The following is a 16,207-nucleotide window of genomic DNA, read 5'->3' as shown; positions in this document are numbered from 1 at the left end:
CTTAATTTTGTCACTCTCTCAAACATCAGATTACATCTCCTCTAATTGTGCTAATCTCCGGTTTTTAAGATAACGCAGAAGGCAGTGCGAAGTCGATTTGTTCCGTACGGCACAAGCATACTTTAGTTTTACAACAAAAATACTTAAACACGCAACAATATTTTTGTTTGTACTTGAACACACAACAATACTATATATTTTTTTTAGTAGGCCACAACAGTACTATATTGATACATCAAGACATCTTCAAATTTACTAATTTTTTCTAAAAATGATTTATATTATGAGGAGACTGTCTCTACTAACAATCAGCTTCATTGTTTTTCATAGTGGAGTTTTTTTAGAATTCGTATAAGTGGAGCTCATATAACATGCAGGTTCATAGAAATACAACATACTAATATTTTAATAAAGTAGTCCTCCTTAGTCCTTATCAAATCTATTAACACTACTAAAGGGCTGTCATTTAATTACCGTGTTCTCATAGCGCCACGTCATCTTAACAAACATTAAGAGAGAAATTCGCAAATTTTTTTTAGTAATAGCCGCAAAGTGTACCATTTCACTCACTCTCTATTAAATCGTACCGTTTTGCTCACTCTCTGTTTTCTTCCCTCGCAAAACATTATATTAAAACTGCAAAGCGCATCCGCTTCACTCACTCTCTCTATTTCCTTCCCCGAGCGTTGCAACACTTGAGTAGAAACTACTCGATCCCTCACTGATTTCTAATATGTTATTTTTTCCTTCCCCTTAATTTTCATTTACATCCATACACAGACTCTATAAAAAAAAAAGTGTGTTCAGTCATTCTATCACCCAAAGCTTACGATTATTTGTGATATATCCTTATTTATTAATATTAATTTTGTTCAGGCACAAATGAATGAATATTGTTACCAGGGAGGAGGCGAGAAAGTCGAGATTCCTTCGTCGAAGGATTCTTCAGCAGAGATACAACAAGCGGAATATTGAGTGTCTATGTAATCGACATTTAAATAAAAGGTCCCGACCGATTTCTAAACGTTCTACGCCTAAGGTTTGTTCGCATTCACGTACTGTTGTTCGTGAGGATGGCACAACTACAACAACCACAAGCCAGACACATGGTTGCACTGTTGCAAATGATGAAGTTAATGTGACCTTGCGCCATGAACAGTCTAATGGATGTTCACATATTAGTGAAAGAGGCACAGTTATGATGAATGGGTTATGTTCTTTCTTTAGTTATGGAGTTATGTATAGGTAACATAGATATGACTTTAATTTTTACTTTCATTATATGCCATCTGTTGGAAACGCATTATTTGGGACCAATGGATCAAATCTGCCATCATTGTGGAGCATTTGCCTGGTATGAAGAAAGGAACCAGAAGTCGAAACGTCCACCTTGTCTATCTTTTTCGATTTGTTGCCAAGCGGGAAAATTCTAGTTACCTTTACTAAAAGACCCACCTCACTTTTTGGGTCAACTTTTAGAATATGGCGGGGGGAGAAGTACGCAGGAATTCAAGAGGAATATTTGCGCTTAAAATATGATGTTTGCTTTTACATCAATGGGTGGGGAGGTTGATAGGAAGATAAATAAAGGCCCGGGACCCTATGCCTTTCGGCTTAAAGGTCATAATTATCATAGGCTTGGTACTTTACTACCAAGCGAAGGATATAAACCCAAGTTCGCACAGTTATACATCCATGATATGCATAATGAGGTACAAAACAGGTTGAATTCACTCAGAAAAGATGACAGGGAGGGCAACTTGGATCCTGAAATTGTTAAAGGTCTTATAAAGGTATTAAATGACAATAATCATCTTGCACGAACTTTTAGAATGGCACGAGACAGGTTTCAACAATGTCATTTTTTAGATGTTAGGCTGTGGATTATTGGAAGTCGTAGTAGGGATGCAAGGCAATATAACTGCAACTTCGCCCCGAGGTTGCCGCTATTATGGTGGGCAACGGTTTGGAACACAACGACGGACGGGATATTATTGTTGATAGAAAGGATACCGGATTAAAAAGAATAAGTGTTTTGTATCCAAGTTTTATGGCTATGCAATATCCATTACTGTTTCCTTATGGGGAGGATGGGTTTATAGTCAAAATCCCTTATCGTGACACTGGTGGAAGAAGGACTACCAAGCGTCAAAGGGTCGAAGATGAGAGAATTCTATGCATATAGGATTCATTGAGGGTTTGAAGAAGGTCAGACATTGATTCGTGGAGGTCGTTTGTTTCAACAGTATGTTGTAGATGCTTATGCTTGCATTGAAGAAGATCGCTTATTTTGGTATAGAGATAATCAATCCAAAGTCAGAGCAGAGCTATACAGTGGACTAATGGATGCAGTTGTTGCAGGAGACACTACAACTGCTTTTGTTGGGAAGAGAATTGCCTTGCCTTCAACATTTACAGGTGGTCCACGATATAAGATATAGAATTATCAGGATGCCATTGCCATTTGTAGGTGGGCGGGCACACCAGATCTTTTTATTACGTTTACCTGCAATCCAAATTGGCGTGAAATAAAAGAGGGGTTGAAACGTATAGACGGACAGAAGGCAGAGGATAAGCCAGATGTTGTTGCGCGCGTTTACAAGATGAAACTGGATGCACTTATGAAAGACTTAAAAGCGAGGTCAGCTTTGGTCGGTTCTTCTTAAGTATATCATAGATTCTCTTATATATATCTTTTTTCTACACTCGCACTTTTTAAGGTACCATACTATATTAAATGTATAATTTCCCCCTCCCTGCAGCGGTATACACAGTAGAATTTCAGAAGAGGGGATTGCCGCTTGCGCACATCCTATTGTTTCTTCATCGTGATGGCACATCCTATTGTTTCTTCATCGTGATGATAAACCAACTACCATTGCCGATGTTGATAAAATAATTTCAGCAGAACTACCTGATAAGATAACTGATCCAGTAGGATATGAACATGTTGTTCAGTTCATGATGCATGGGCCATGTGGATTATTGAAGAGTGATGCACCTTGCACGGTAAAAGGAAAATGTACTAAGCATTTTCCAAAGAAATTTTGCAATGAAACTTCTTTTGATGATGCCGGTTTTGTTGCGTATAAAAGAAAAGACGATTTAAGAACAACTACAAAGAGTGGGATTCAGTTGAACAACGGTTTCGTAGTGCCCTATAATAGAGACTTGGTCATAAAGTTTGATGCTCATATCAATGTAGAAATCTGCAACCGGGGGTGAAATATTTATTCAAGTACATAAACAAAGGCAGTGATAGGGCTACAGTTGTGGTTGAAGAGAATTTGTCTAATGTCAAACCAGCGAAACAATCTACCATTCAAGAAGTGGATGAAATCAAAACTTATCTTGATTGTAGATATGTATCTGCTCACAAAGCATGTTGGCGAATATTTAATTTCCCAATTCAGTTCTGTGAACCGGCTGTAGAGAGACTTTCCTACCATTTAGAAGGTGAACATATGGTTATCTTCCATGATAAAGACCACACAGTTGATGTAGTCACAAGGCCAAATGTCGAGAAAACTATATTTACAGAGTGGATGTATACAAACTCTTTATATGAAGATGCTAGGGAACTCACGTATGTCGAATTTCCAATTAAATAGGTTTGGCACAAGGATGAAAAAATATGGACAAGAAGGAAAAGTGGAAGAAAAATTGGAAGATTATATTATGCTCATCCAACATTTGGAGAAAGATTTTATCTTCGTTTGCTATTAAATGTTGTTAGAATATCTTACATCTCCAGTTAGGATTCGCCAGCAGCCAGCTATTACTAACGAGTACTCTGTCTATCTTCGCCAAAATCCGCTTCTTCCCTATTTGCCTATTACACCAGGAGAAGCTATGACCCAGAGTGGTCGTGTCCAAAATAGAATTATTGTTTATGAAATCCACAAACTCATTCATTGCTCTTTGGTTCAGGTACCTTCCACTTTTTTTCTCAGTTCTTGTGGTAATGGAGTCGAAGTCTCCAATTGCGATCCAAGAAGTGTTTAGTGCACCAATAACCCCAAGTTCTTCATATAAGGCTCTTCTTTGTATGTAGAAACATTTGGCATGGACAAAAGATATGAAATGCTGATTCATATTCATAGTGATATACTGGTCATTAATGGCAACCACATTCACCGCCAAGTCGTTCTTCCAAAAAACCCCAGATATTGCCTGTTTTGCTATCTGAGTGGTTATGAGCAAAAATATTATTGTAGCTCTTGTTAGTCAGCCATGAAGGAGTAACAGTGGGAGCTATAACAGGTTCCGCCAAACCAATCATGTCTGGCTTGTACTTCTGTATGCTTTTTTCTAAGTATAACTTAGGAGATGTTCTTCTCATTCCATGAATGTTCCAAAATAGGACATTCGTCATTGATTATGTTGAGTTATTTTTCCTCTCCCTTGTAGATGGAGGAAAGTACTCCTGTAACATCCATTGCGGCTTATGCTTTTTCTTTGCTATGGTCTACTATGGTTCTTCACCAACCTCTTCATTCTCATCATCCGCAAAATCAGCCCAGTTGACCGATCTCAGTAGAGAATTAGCCTTATTTATTAATTTGGACATGTTTCCATCTCCAGAGGAATGAATGGTTGGCTCATCATGTCCTGTCAATGTAGATGAATAGGAGTCTAATCCTCGACTATTCGAACCATCGACTGTAATGCTCTTATCAGGAGGAGATGTTAAGTTAGTAGCTTTTTGGTCCAAATCTTCTCCCCATTTGACAACCGGATCCTCTGTAAAAGAATTTGCCTCAACAGTCTCTTCATGGGTAAAGTTAGACACTATGTTGGGGGAATGCCCATGTGCCAGAGGGGAAGCGAAAATCTCACCTATAGGAGGAGTATTCAATACTTGTAAACCGACAGCCTCTTCAAGATTTGATCAAAAATTGGGCACTATGTTAGTTGGAAGTTCTTTTTGAAGTAGCGAAGCCGGAATCCCCGCGACTTTAGATAAAAACGGTGTTGCTGCCGCAGTAACCTTAGTCCCATTTTTTGCTAGAGTTGCAATCCCTCTTGCCACAAAGAGCTCTTCCAGAGAGGCCTCGGTCTCAGACAATCCCATATCAGCCACCTCGCCTGCTGCTTGGGGGTTTATCTCATGTTCCACTACTAAATTCTCAATTCTGCCAACCAACTGATCATTCGCTACTTTTGTATGCGCATCCACACCCTCTGTAGGAGTATTCTCATTCGCGCCATCTAAAGAGAGTTTCTCAGAAGCACCCTCTGGAGAAATATTCACTGCTGTGATATGCTCAGTCACACCCTCTGCAGAAAATTTTGCTGCAATGATATCTTCAAGCGCACCTATTGAAGAAAAATTCTCTGTAGTGGAAAACGCCGCTACTTTCCCCGTGGTAAACTCAGGAGATTTCTATGCTGGAATGTGTTCCTGGTCCTCATGAACAGCCACAAGTTGGTCATTATCCTCAATAGTGTGTATCTCGTCCACTTCAAGCCCCTCAAACCGATTATGTGTCTGAACTTCTTTGGGCTTGTTAGAGTTTTTCGCCCTCCACAAGGACTCCCCTTGCTTACTGGACTCTCTTGTGTTCTTTTTCTTTCCGTGTCTTCTGCATTGTTTTTCTCCTATCACTTCCAAGGGGGGAGTGGCATCCACTACAACCTCTTTATCCTTGTTTCCCTTGTCTTTGTTATGTTGCATATCATTTCTAAGCCTCCTACATTCTGTTACCAAATGTTCCACAATTTTGCAATGTGTGCATATTTTTGGTAGTTTGCCCACCTCGACTGTTTGCTAGAAGTTGGTATACTTCGTCCTGACATAGATTTGATTCAAAATCAGTTCGGAGAGGTCCATGTCAACCAAAATGTTGGCATAGTATCCATACTCTCTATTGAGGGTTTTCTCATCGATTTGCATAGGGTACCCCACTCCCCGAGCAATGGACATCAGTGCCTCTGGCTCCCAATATTCTTGACCGAGGCCAGGCAATCTAATCCAAACCAAGCCATGAGATTGCTTTTGGCTGTCGAGATTGAAGTTTGTAGTCCATTGGCTTATTCTCATAGGCATTTTATCATAGTCCTATGATCCTTTCGCCCAGACTCTGTTTAGATCATCTGCATTCGAAAAGCGGAGAAAAAGAAAACCTTTTCCAATGGGAGTAATAAGCCATTCTCTTGTTGGTTTCCAAATTTGTGAGGCAATGGCTCTAACTCTCTCCAGCAACACTTTTTGCTAATCAATTCTTCCCACCAAAAAGTGTTTGCAAAACAACAAACCCTTTTCGTAAGCTTTCTCTGGGATAGTGATTGCTGGGTATTCTCCCATATTTTCGGGGATTGGGAGTTCCTAGAATTCCACCGGTTGCCGAAGTTGATGTTTTGCGGCATCCGCGTATGAAACTCTCAGAGTTTCTGCTTGAGCTGCGTCAGCGCCATTCTTGGTGTGGGTTGACAGATTATGTTGTGGCAGTGTGTCTGTCAACATCTAATTGGGCTTCTCGAATTCGTAAAGGTCCATGGATGTAAACCTTTTCAAAACACGCACTGTGTATCAGTGTGGAATTTAACCTGAAAGGCTTTGGAACCTGGGAAAAGAGAGAGTGGAGAAGCAATTCCGAATCCAAGCTTTTAGAACTCACATTTGTTATCGATGGAGGATTTGACCCAAAAGCATTGGAGGAACACCGACCTTCGAGAACTCTCACCGTTAGCGGAGGAGGAATTTACCTAAAAAGGAAGGTAGTATGAAGATGAAGAGGATAAGTTTGTTTGGAAAAACTTGTTTTTAACTAAAAGCAACAAAATGGAGGAGTATTGAAACATTGAAATAGCTTAAGCTATCTCAAGACCCAATCGCCCCACTAATGGTGCCCCACTAATGATTATTAAACACATAATTAACCAAAATGTTATGTCTCTACATGGGAAAGTATTACGGTTTTGAGTGTTTATCGGGGGTTCTGGAAAGTCGGCTATCATATAATGTAGAGATAAAGATTTTTCATTACTCATCTCTGTTAGTGGTGGGCAAGATTGGGAACTTTACTCACACATGGCAGGAAACCAAATTTGATGCTAATGGTGCAACTAAAAGAGGAGCCACCTTTAATGAACGAGAGTTAATTTGGAGCTTTCATGACTTACTATACGTTTGAGAAAGAAATACTTGGTTGTAATTGTCATGTCCATTAATAATTGTAACACTTTTCCTCTAGATCATTTAATAAAACTAATCTTACTTGTGTGCAAAAAAATATGTTGCACGCATCTACACCCCTTAGCAAAAAATTTTGCACCAAATGATCCTATGAGTTTGTTGTTAGTATCATCTAGATAGATTATGTAATTATATTTTTTCCCCCTCAACAAATATTCTAAATTGACCTTGTTCTTATAATCTTGATCAGAAAGCACTGAGGAGATGCTTATTTATAAGAAAACTTTATTACATATAGGGTTGCTATTAGGGTTAACTAGTATTACCACCATCACCCCACTAGATGACCCAATTAGGATTCCCCCCTCCACTAGATGGGAAATTAGGGTCTCCCACCCTTAAACACACGGTCAACTTGGTTTGATTGTTAATTTTTAAGTCAAATAACTGAAAATGAGACAACTGCCCCCACCTAAGTAAAATTAAACATTTCTTCTTGAAAACAATGAGGGCCATTTATGTCATTTTCAATTGCTTGACTTGAAAGTTAACAGTCAATCCAAGTTGACCGTGTGTTTAGGGGGAAGACCCTAATTTCCCATCTAGGGGTCCTAATTGGGTCATCTAGTGGGGGTAATACTAGTTAACCCTTGTTATTATGCTAGAACGAAGAAGATGGTAGTACAAGATCCAAATACAGAGGATCATAACTGTACATAATGGAAGACTCTGAACAAACACAAAGGGGACCTTATTCCATTGCTAGGTACAAAGCCCAGCAAGCCTCAAGGTTGAGTGATCTTTGCAAAGTCCGGATACTTCTTGCCATAGTGAAATTCCCCATAGAAATTGTTCTTGTACTCCCCAAACAAGCATTCTTTGTACTCGGTCCCTCCGTCCTTGTCAACTGCTTCGGGAAGTGGTCCTATTTTCACCTCTGGTCTTGGTCCCAGGAACAATGGTATGGATACTCTTGAATGTGTACTCGTTGTTCGAACTCGGTGTTCTGCACTCTTGTATCTTCCATTGCTTAGTATCTGCAAGACAAGACTTAATAACGTAAATTAGATCAAGTCTATGTACATAAATTAATACACATATCAAAACCCTTTGAAAGCAAATCCATTGTCCACATGCACTAAATATTGAGGACCGCCTAGGTTGTGATATTATCATTCCCACCTGCAATGTATCACCAATGTTGATAACTAATGCGCCATCAATAGGTGGGATTTCTATCCACTCTCCCTTCTTCCCAGTATTTCCGTTATCTTCTACTTTGATAGATAAACCACCAACACCATCTTGTAGTAATACAGTTAGTGTGCCTATATCTGAGTGTCTAGTAGCACCAATTGTTAACTCTGGGGCAGGGCAAGTTGGATAAAAGTTCATATTCACCAACCTTAGCCCCATGTATGCATCAGCCATTGAGGTATCCATTGTCACTCCAAGACCCTTCATTAAAACTTCCAATATCGTTTTTGCTATCTTGGTTGATGCATGTAGGTACTTAAGAGCCACCCCCCTGCACAATATTTGTAGTTTCAGTATACTTAAGATGAGATAAGATATTGACAAATATTTGTAGTTTCAATATACTTAAGATGAGATAAGATATTGACAAATAGATGTGTGGTCCAACATATTGATAGTTGGAAAAGATGAATTTATGGGCATCCAAATATGGAAAAATTCACATAATGGGCAACATTGTTTTTTATATATCTTTTGTTGAAATCTCGATATATATAGCGATATATTATGTTATATCACGATATTTTGTACTATGGTAGAGATTAGTGTTGTTTGGTGGGAGAACCTATGAATCTTGAGAAAATAATACTACACCCACTAACCATTGGAGAAAGAACTGTTAGGTCCCTCACCTCGTGAAGTATTGAAACCGGTTTCGTTTTGGAAACCAATTGGAGTTGCCTATTAGACTTGGGGTTCTAATTCTTTTAGGAAACCAAATTGGAACTTGAGTCTATAAATACTCTCATATGTTAGTATAACATAGAAGTGAGAGAAAACCAATTTTAAGAGCAACCAAAATTGAGAGAAAGCCCTTGCAAAGAGATAAAGCTTGTAAGAAAAGAGATTTGTAGAAGAGAGATCTAGTAAGTGTTGGAGAGACTTATGAGGAGTGATTATAATCTTCCTTCCCAATCTTATAAAGGATTTGCTCTTGTGGATTAGGTATCATTGGCCGAACCACGTTACATCTTGTGTTGTGGTATATTTTACTTTCTTTGCATTATTATTACTTATTTGTGATAGTTGTTGATTGCTTAGAGAGTTGGGCTTGCTAAATTGGTTGTAGTGAAAGTTTAGATTTTTCGATTAGAATATAGAGTGTTCATTCAAGCTATCTTAGAGGGGATCGATAGGTATCATTTTCCCCCAACAAGTGGTATCATAGCCGTGGTTAGATTAATCACAAAGATAGTTATCCAAATCTTGCTCGAAAGGTGTTTGATAAAATTCCTGAGAGGAGGTTTGAGTTAAAATAGCTTGTTGAGATGAACCATTCTGTAAACACTCACATGACTAGTCTGAATAGAGATAACTACACTATTTGGAAAACCAGGATGGAAGACTTTCTCTATTGCAAGGACTTGGCACAACTCATTGAGAATGGAGGAGTAAAACCAGATGCAATAGCGGTGGCTGAATGGAGCAAGCTTAATAGAAAAACAATTGAGTACATTCGACAGTGGATTGATGACAGTGTCTTCCACCATGTATCCCAAGAGACTACCGCTTTTTTCTTGTGGAAGAAACTCGAAGACCTCTATGAGAGGAAGTCAGCTGGAAACAAGGTACTTATCATTAAAAAGTTTGCTAACACGAGGTACAAAAAAGGTTCCTCAATGTCTGAGCATCTTAATGAAGTACAAAATACCATCAATCAGTTGCAGTTGACAAAGATTGATATGGGTGACGAAGTTGAGGCTTTGTTACTATTAAACTCTTTACCCGACAATTGGGAAACTTTAGCAGTTTCTTTTGGCGGAGCCGCTAAGGATGGAATAATTACTATAGAGATGGCTACCGGGGCATTGTTGAATAAGGAAACAAGAAGGGGTTCATGAAGCAGCTCCTCTCACTCAGAGATCCTTGTCACAGAGAAGTGGGGAAGAGGTAAGAGCAGAAAACCATCTCATTCTAAAGATGATGACAGAAGCAAATCTAGGGGTAAAGCTAGAACTCCTAAGACAGATAGACAATGTTACTATTGTGCCACCAAGGGTCACTTCAGGTATGAGTGTAGAATACTGAAGAGAGATGAGAAGAATAACTGTGTACATGAAGACATGGTAAAGAGGAACAAAAGCACGGGCCGAGATACTACCGCACTAGTAGACGATGGTCTAGTGGGAATTGTGTCAGATTGTAATGAGTGCTGTGTTAGCACCTCAAGTTAGGATACAGAGTGGGTGATAAATACAGGAGCATCCTATCACCTCACCCCGCACAGAGGATTCTTCACTACCTACAGCTGTGGTGAATTTGGTGAGGTAAAGATAGGTAACAGTGGCGTCTCAAAGATAATAGGCATTGGGGATGTTCATATAAAAACCAATGTTGGCTACACCTTGACACTCAAGGATGTAAGACATGTCCCTGACATCCGGCTAAGCCTAATTTCCGCTGGGAAGTTAAATGATGATGACTTTTAAAACTCGTTTGGTAATGGGGTATGAAAACCGAAAGGAGGTTCCATTGAAGTAGCCAAAAGGAAAGAAAACTTGCTCGCTTTACAAGATCTGAGGCTATAGTTTGTGTAAAAAGCAGAGTTGAATCTTGCAACCTGAAGAAGAAGCTTCCTCCAAACTATGGCATAAGAGATTGTGTCATATGGAAGAAAAAGGCATAGAAGTTCTTGCCAAGCAAAAGGCCTTGCCAAACATAAAAGGTACGTATTTAAATAGATGCACTCATTATTTGGTTGGAAAGCAACACAAGGTGTCTTTCTAAAGATTCTCTTCTCATAGAAATGAGAATGTCCTTAAGCTAGTACACATAGATTTATGTGGTCCTATGAAAGTGATGTCCCACAGGGGAGTTTTGTACTTCTTGACTTTCATTGATGATGCGTCAAGAAAGATATAGGCATATAGTCTTAAGACCAAAGATGAGGTTCTCAGTGTGTTCAAGACTTTCTATAGCATGGTGGAAAGAGAGACAGGGAAGCATTTGAAGTGTATTCGCTCAGATAATGGGGGTGAGTACAATAGGCCGTTTGAAGAGTATTGCAAGAGTCATGGGATTAAATCATGAGCAAACCGTTTCCAATACTGGCTGCAACCACAATGGTCTAGTCGAGAGGATAAACCGGACCATTCTGCAGAAAAAGAATGAGATGCATGTTGTCTCACTCTAAGTTATCAAGGAGTTATCGGCGTAAAAGCAATGTGCAAACCGTACATGTGATCAACCTATCACCTTTGAAGCCTCTCGAATAGTGATTATCTAGAGAAAGTATGGTCAAGCGTAAATGTTGATTATGGATACTTGAGGTATTTGGGTGCGGGGCATTTGTTCATATTCCCAGGATGAAGCGATCCAAGTTTGATGACAAGCCAAGAAGTGCATTTTTCCGGGTTATGAAGATGAGAAGTTTGGCTACAAACTTTATGATCCGATCAACAAGAAGGTAATCCGAAGTCGAGATGTTGTGTTTTAGAAGACCAAACCATAGCGGACTTTGAGAATGGTGAAAGCTAGAAGCTTTCACAAATGATCTTGTTGACTTAAATCTAGAAGTTCTGGCGTGGAACGTCTAAGAAGGCATTGAGAATCAGAGAGAACCATGGGGTTTGAAGCTCATGATGATGATCCTATTGCTTATGATGGGATAGAACCTATTGATGTAGAAGATACAGATGAAGTGCATGAACCACCACCTGAGCAAGCAGAAGTGCATCCTCCTAAGCCATAAGAAGATAGGGTAAGGAGATCCGACAGAGAGAGACAAGCTTCCACCAGGTATCCACCACATACGTATGTTTTACTATCTGATGGTGGATAACCTATGTACTATCAAGAGGCTCTTGAAGGTACAGATAATGAGAAGTGGTTGAAGCCCATGCACGATGAAATGGATTATTTGCATAAGAATCACACTTATGACTTAGTTGAAAAACCGAAAAGAAGAAAAGTTCTAAAAAATAAGTGGATCTTCAAAGTCAAGCATGAGGAGAATAATCCACATCCACGGCATAGAGCTCACCTTGTTGTGAAGAGATTCAATCAAGGGAAAGGTATTGGCTTTGATAAAATTTTCTCTTCTGTAGTTAAGATGACTTCTATTAGGGTTGTACTGGGTCTGACCGTAAGAATGAACCTAGAGGTTGAGCAACTAGATGTCAAGACAGCTTTTCTTCATGAAGATCTTGAAAAAGATGTCTATATGGACCAGTCAGAGGGGTTTGAGGTCAAAGGCAAAGAGCACCTGGTATGCAAGCTGAAAAAGAGCTTGTATGGGTTGAAGCAGGCACACCGAGATAGTGGTACATAAAGTTTGATTCATTTATGGTGAAGCATGGCTACATAAAGTTCGCTTCTGACCATTGTGTGTTTGTTCAGAAATTTCTAGATGGGGATTTCATAGTGCTCTTGTTGTATGTGGATGATATATTGATAGTTGGCCAGAACATCAATAAGATATCCAAGCTAAAGAAAGACTTGAGTAAGTCCTTTGAGATGAAGAATTTGGGTTAAGCAAAGCAGATACTTGGGATGCGGATCACTCGTGACAGAAAGAGTGGGAAGTTGTGGCTTTAACAAGAAAACTACATTGAAAAGGTGTTGAAGAGATTCAACATGGATAAAACGATGCCGTCGGTTGTCCTTGGTGGCGATTCATTTGACCAAAAGTATGTGTCCAAAGGGTGAGCATGAGCAGAATGAAATGGAAAAGATTTCTTATGCATCCGCAATAAGCAGCTTAATGTATGCAATGGTGTGTATAAAACCGGGTATTGCTTTCGTTGTTGGTGTTGTAAGCCGAATTCTGTCAAATCTGGATAAAGAGCATTGGGAAGGTGTTAAGTGGATATTGAGATATCTCAAGGGCACTTCCAAGGCATGTTTGTATTTTGGTGGGAGTAAAATCTTGCTTGAAGGCTACACAGATGCAGACATGGCAGGTGATGTTGACTCGATGAAGTCTACTTCCGGTTATCTGTTTACATTTGCAGGGGGATCAGTTTCTTGGCAATCGAAGTTACAAAAATGTGTTGCCCTCTGCACTACAGAAGCCGAGTATATTGCAGCCACTGAGTGTTATAAAGAGATGATATGGATGAAGAGGTTCTTCAATGAACTAGGGCTAAAGCAGAAACAATTTGTAGTTCTGTGTGACAGTCAGAGCACCATCCAGTTGAACAAGAATCCAAGTTTTCATTCTAGATCTAAACACATACATGTGCGTTATCATTGGATTAGAGAAGTTCTCGAAGAGAAGCAATTGTGCATAGAGAAGATCCATACAGACAAGAATGGGTCGGATATGATGACCAAGGTTTTGCCCAAAGGCAAGTTCGATGCTTGTTGTGCTACCGCCGGATTGGTGGCACACTCCTCCCACTGATTTGGGAATGCGTGGAAGTATTATCCCTCATGGTTCGGGAGGGGGAGATTGTTCAGTCCCTTACCTCGTGAAGTATTGGAAACTAGTTTCGTTTTGGAAACCAATTGGAGTTGCCTATTGGACTTGGGGTTCTAATTTTTTTAGGAAACAAAATTGGAACTTGGGAGTCTATAAATATTTTCATATGTTAGTATAACACGTAAGTGAGAAAAACCAATTTTGAGAGCGACCAAAATTGAGAGAAAACCCTCTAAAAGAGATAAAGCTTATAAGGAGAGAGATTTGTAGAAGAGATCTTGTAAATGTTGGAGAGACTTGTGAAGAGTGATTGTAATCTTTATTCCCAATCTTATAAAGGATTTGCTCTTGTGGATTAGGTATCATTGGTTGAACCACATTATATCTTGTGTTGTGGTATGTTTTACTTTCTTTGCATTATTATTACTTGTTTGTGATAGTTGTTAATTGCTTAAAGAATTGGACTTGCTAAATTGGTTGTAGTGAAAGTTTAGATTTTTCGATTGCAGTATAGAATGTTCATTCAAGCTATCTTAGAGGGGATCGATTGATATTGTTTTCCCCAACAAGAACAACGTTAATATTCACAGAACAATCTACTAATGTATATCTATTTATTTGTGCGATTCAACCTAGTAACCCGATCCCCTTGCCGAGTCTAATAACATTGACTTAAAAACATTTTGTAAATAAAGTATAATGATATATATTTAAGAAAATAGAAAATTTTCATTCTATTACCTAATTTGAACGGCAACATACGTAATCCCAAATTGTTAAAATTGGAAACCACATTGGCCAAAGTGTTGAAAGAAAATTTAGAAAATTTGTTGCCCATTGTATTGAATTTTGGCTATGCCCAGAAAATCATTTTTTCCTTTAATATAGTTAATAGTTAGACTAATAAACCAATCTAAAATTATATATAATTATTAACTCATAAAAAGGATGTGCTTCTTAATAAAGCTTACTTGCACTGGTCTGGCCAGTGTTTAAGAGCATCATCATCACTGGTATAAATCATGCTAACATAGTCCCTCCACTGCAGTACTTTCTCTTTCTCTGGCAAAAAGCTTGTGCCATATTTGACCAATGGACTTGGGCTTACCCCATTCAGATACACTGACTTCTTATCTGGAGGTTGGTTGAAGAACTGATGCGCAGCATCCTTGAGCTCCTCAAGTAATTGGATAGACAAACCATGGTTCACCACTTGAAAGAATCCAAGAGTTTCAGCGGACTTCACAAGTGTCTCCACCACTTGATCATGTTTGGCGCCGTCAAGTTCAGAAAGATCGATCAGTCAGAGTGACACGACATGCGAGTCCATATTTTTCTTGTTGATTCGCTCATGTTCAGGTTGAATAAATCGATCTGGGACCTCTGATAGTCCCGAATCGATCATGCCTTTCACGCCATTTCCTTTTTTGACTACAAAGTCGAACAGCTCTATAGGCAGTGCCATTGAGTTTTCGTTTGTCTTGTGAACTAATATCTAATCTAACTCCTGTAGAATGTTGAGTGATTTTTTTTTTTTTTCCCAGAGTTCTTTCCTCCAAGAGCTCCAAGCGAATTACGTACAAAAAGTCGTATCAATAGTTCCACTAAAAAAGTCACCATCGAAAGGAATCTACAGAAAACACGTTGGAATACAAATAAAAAATTGGTCAAACGTCTTCGTCCAAAACAAATATTTCTCTCATAAAAATACTCCCAAAGGCATTTTAAATTTACTGACAGAGGTAAATAATTGGGTTTATTAGCTTTTGCCCCATTTTATATGAAATTAGCATTTGGCTCTTGTAAGTTTGTTTATCCCTTTTTGGCCCCAATTCCGTTAATTGACAGGGTCAATTTAACTTCAACCTAAGTTTTGCTCCTCATACTTTCTAAATACCCTAAATACCCCTTATATGTGACTATTTTTTGAAACCAAAATATAATTTACACTTGTCTAAATCTTAAGGTTAACATCCAACGATTGTTGATAACTAGCCCTTGAAGCTTTGAATGTTGCTCCCAAAGTCTATTAATAAAGGAGGGTTAAAACCTAAAAGTTTTGTTGAAAGAGGATAAAAAAAAAATATATTCAAATAGAATGACTTTTTAAATATATTTAAATCCCACAATCCAACATACCTCCATAATATTCACTTTGCATAATAGAGCTCTAATTGGACAAAACCCCAATTTGTTACACGTAATAGAATCAATTTATGTTCAATATGCAAAATAGACCCTAATTTGATGGAAGCCCCAATTTGTTACATGTAATTGGGGCTAATTTTATGTACATTATGCACAATATAATCCTAGTTTGACAAAAATCCCAATTTATATGGCATAATTTTGGCTAATTTATGCTCAACTTTACAAATAAACTGTAATTGGAAAAAAAAAAAACCCCCCCAAATTTTGCAAGTAATCCCAAACCCTAATTATTAGGGTAA

General features: G+C 38.6%; 1 pseudogene across 1 annotated transcript; it reads right to left on the bottom strand.

Moving 5' to 3' along the window:
* Nucleotides 1-7,817: 7,817 nt before the first annotated feature.
* On the bottom strand, nucleotides 7,818-15,251 carry LOC147499265 (scopoletin 8-hydroxylase-like; annotated as a pseudogene). Its single transcript, XR_015195767.1, has 3 exons — nucleotides 14,729-15,251; nucleotides 8,321-8,666; nucleotides 7,818-8,175 (listed from the first exon to the last, which is right to left on the bottom strand). The product of XR_015195767.1 is annotated as a scopoletin 8-hydroxylase-like (transcript).
* Between the last annotated feature and the right edge of the window lie 956 nt (nucleotides 15,252-16,207).

The sequence above is a fragment of the Coptis chinensis genome, chromosome 5, assembly GCF_015680905.1.
Source record: "Coptis chinensis isolate HL-2020 chromosome 5, ASM1568090v1, whole genome shotgun sequence".
Lineage (NCBI taxonomy): Eukaryota > Viridiplantae > Streptophyta > Magnoliopsida > Ranunculales > Ranunculaceae > Coptis > Coptis chinensis.
Note: the sequence above shows the minus strand (reverse complement) of the source record. Positions and strands in the feature narration are given on the sequence as shown.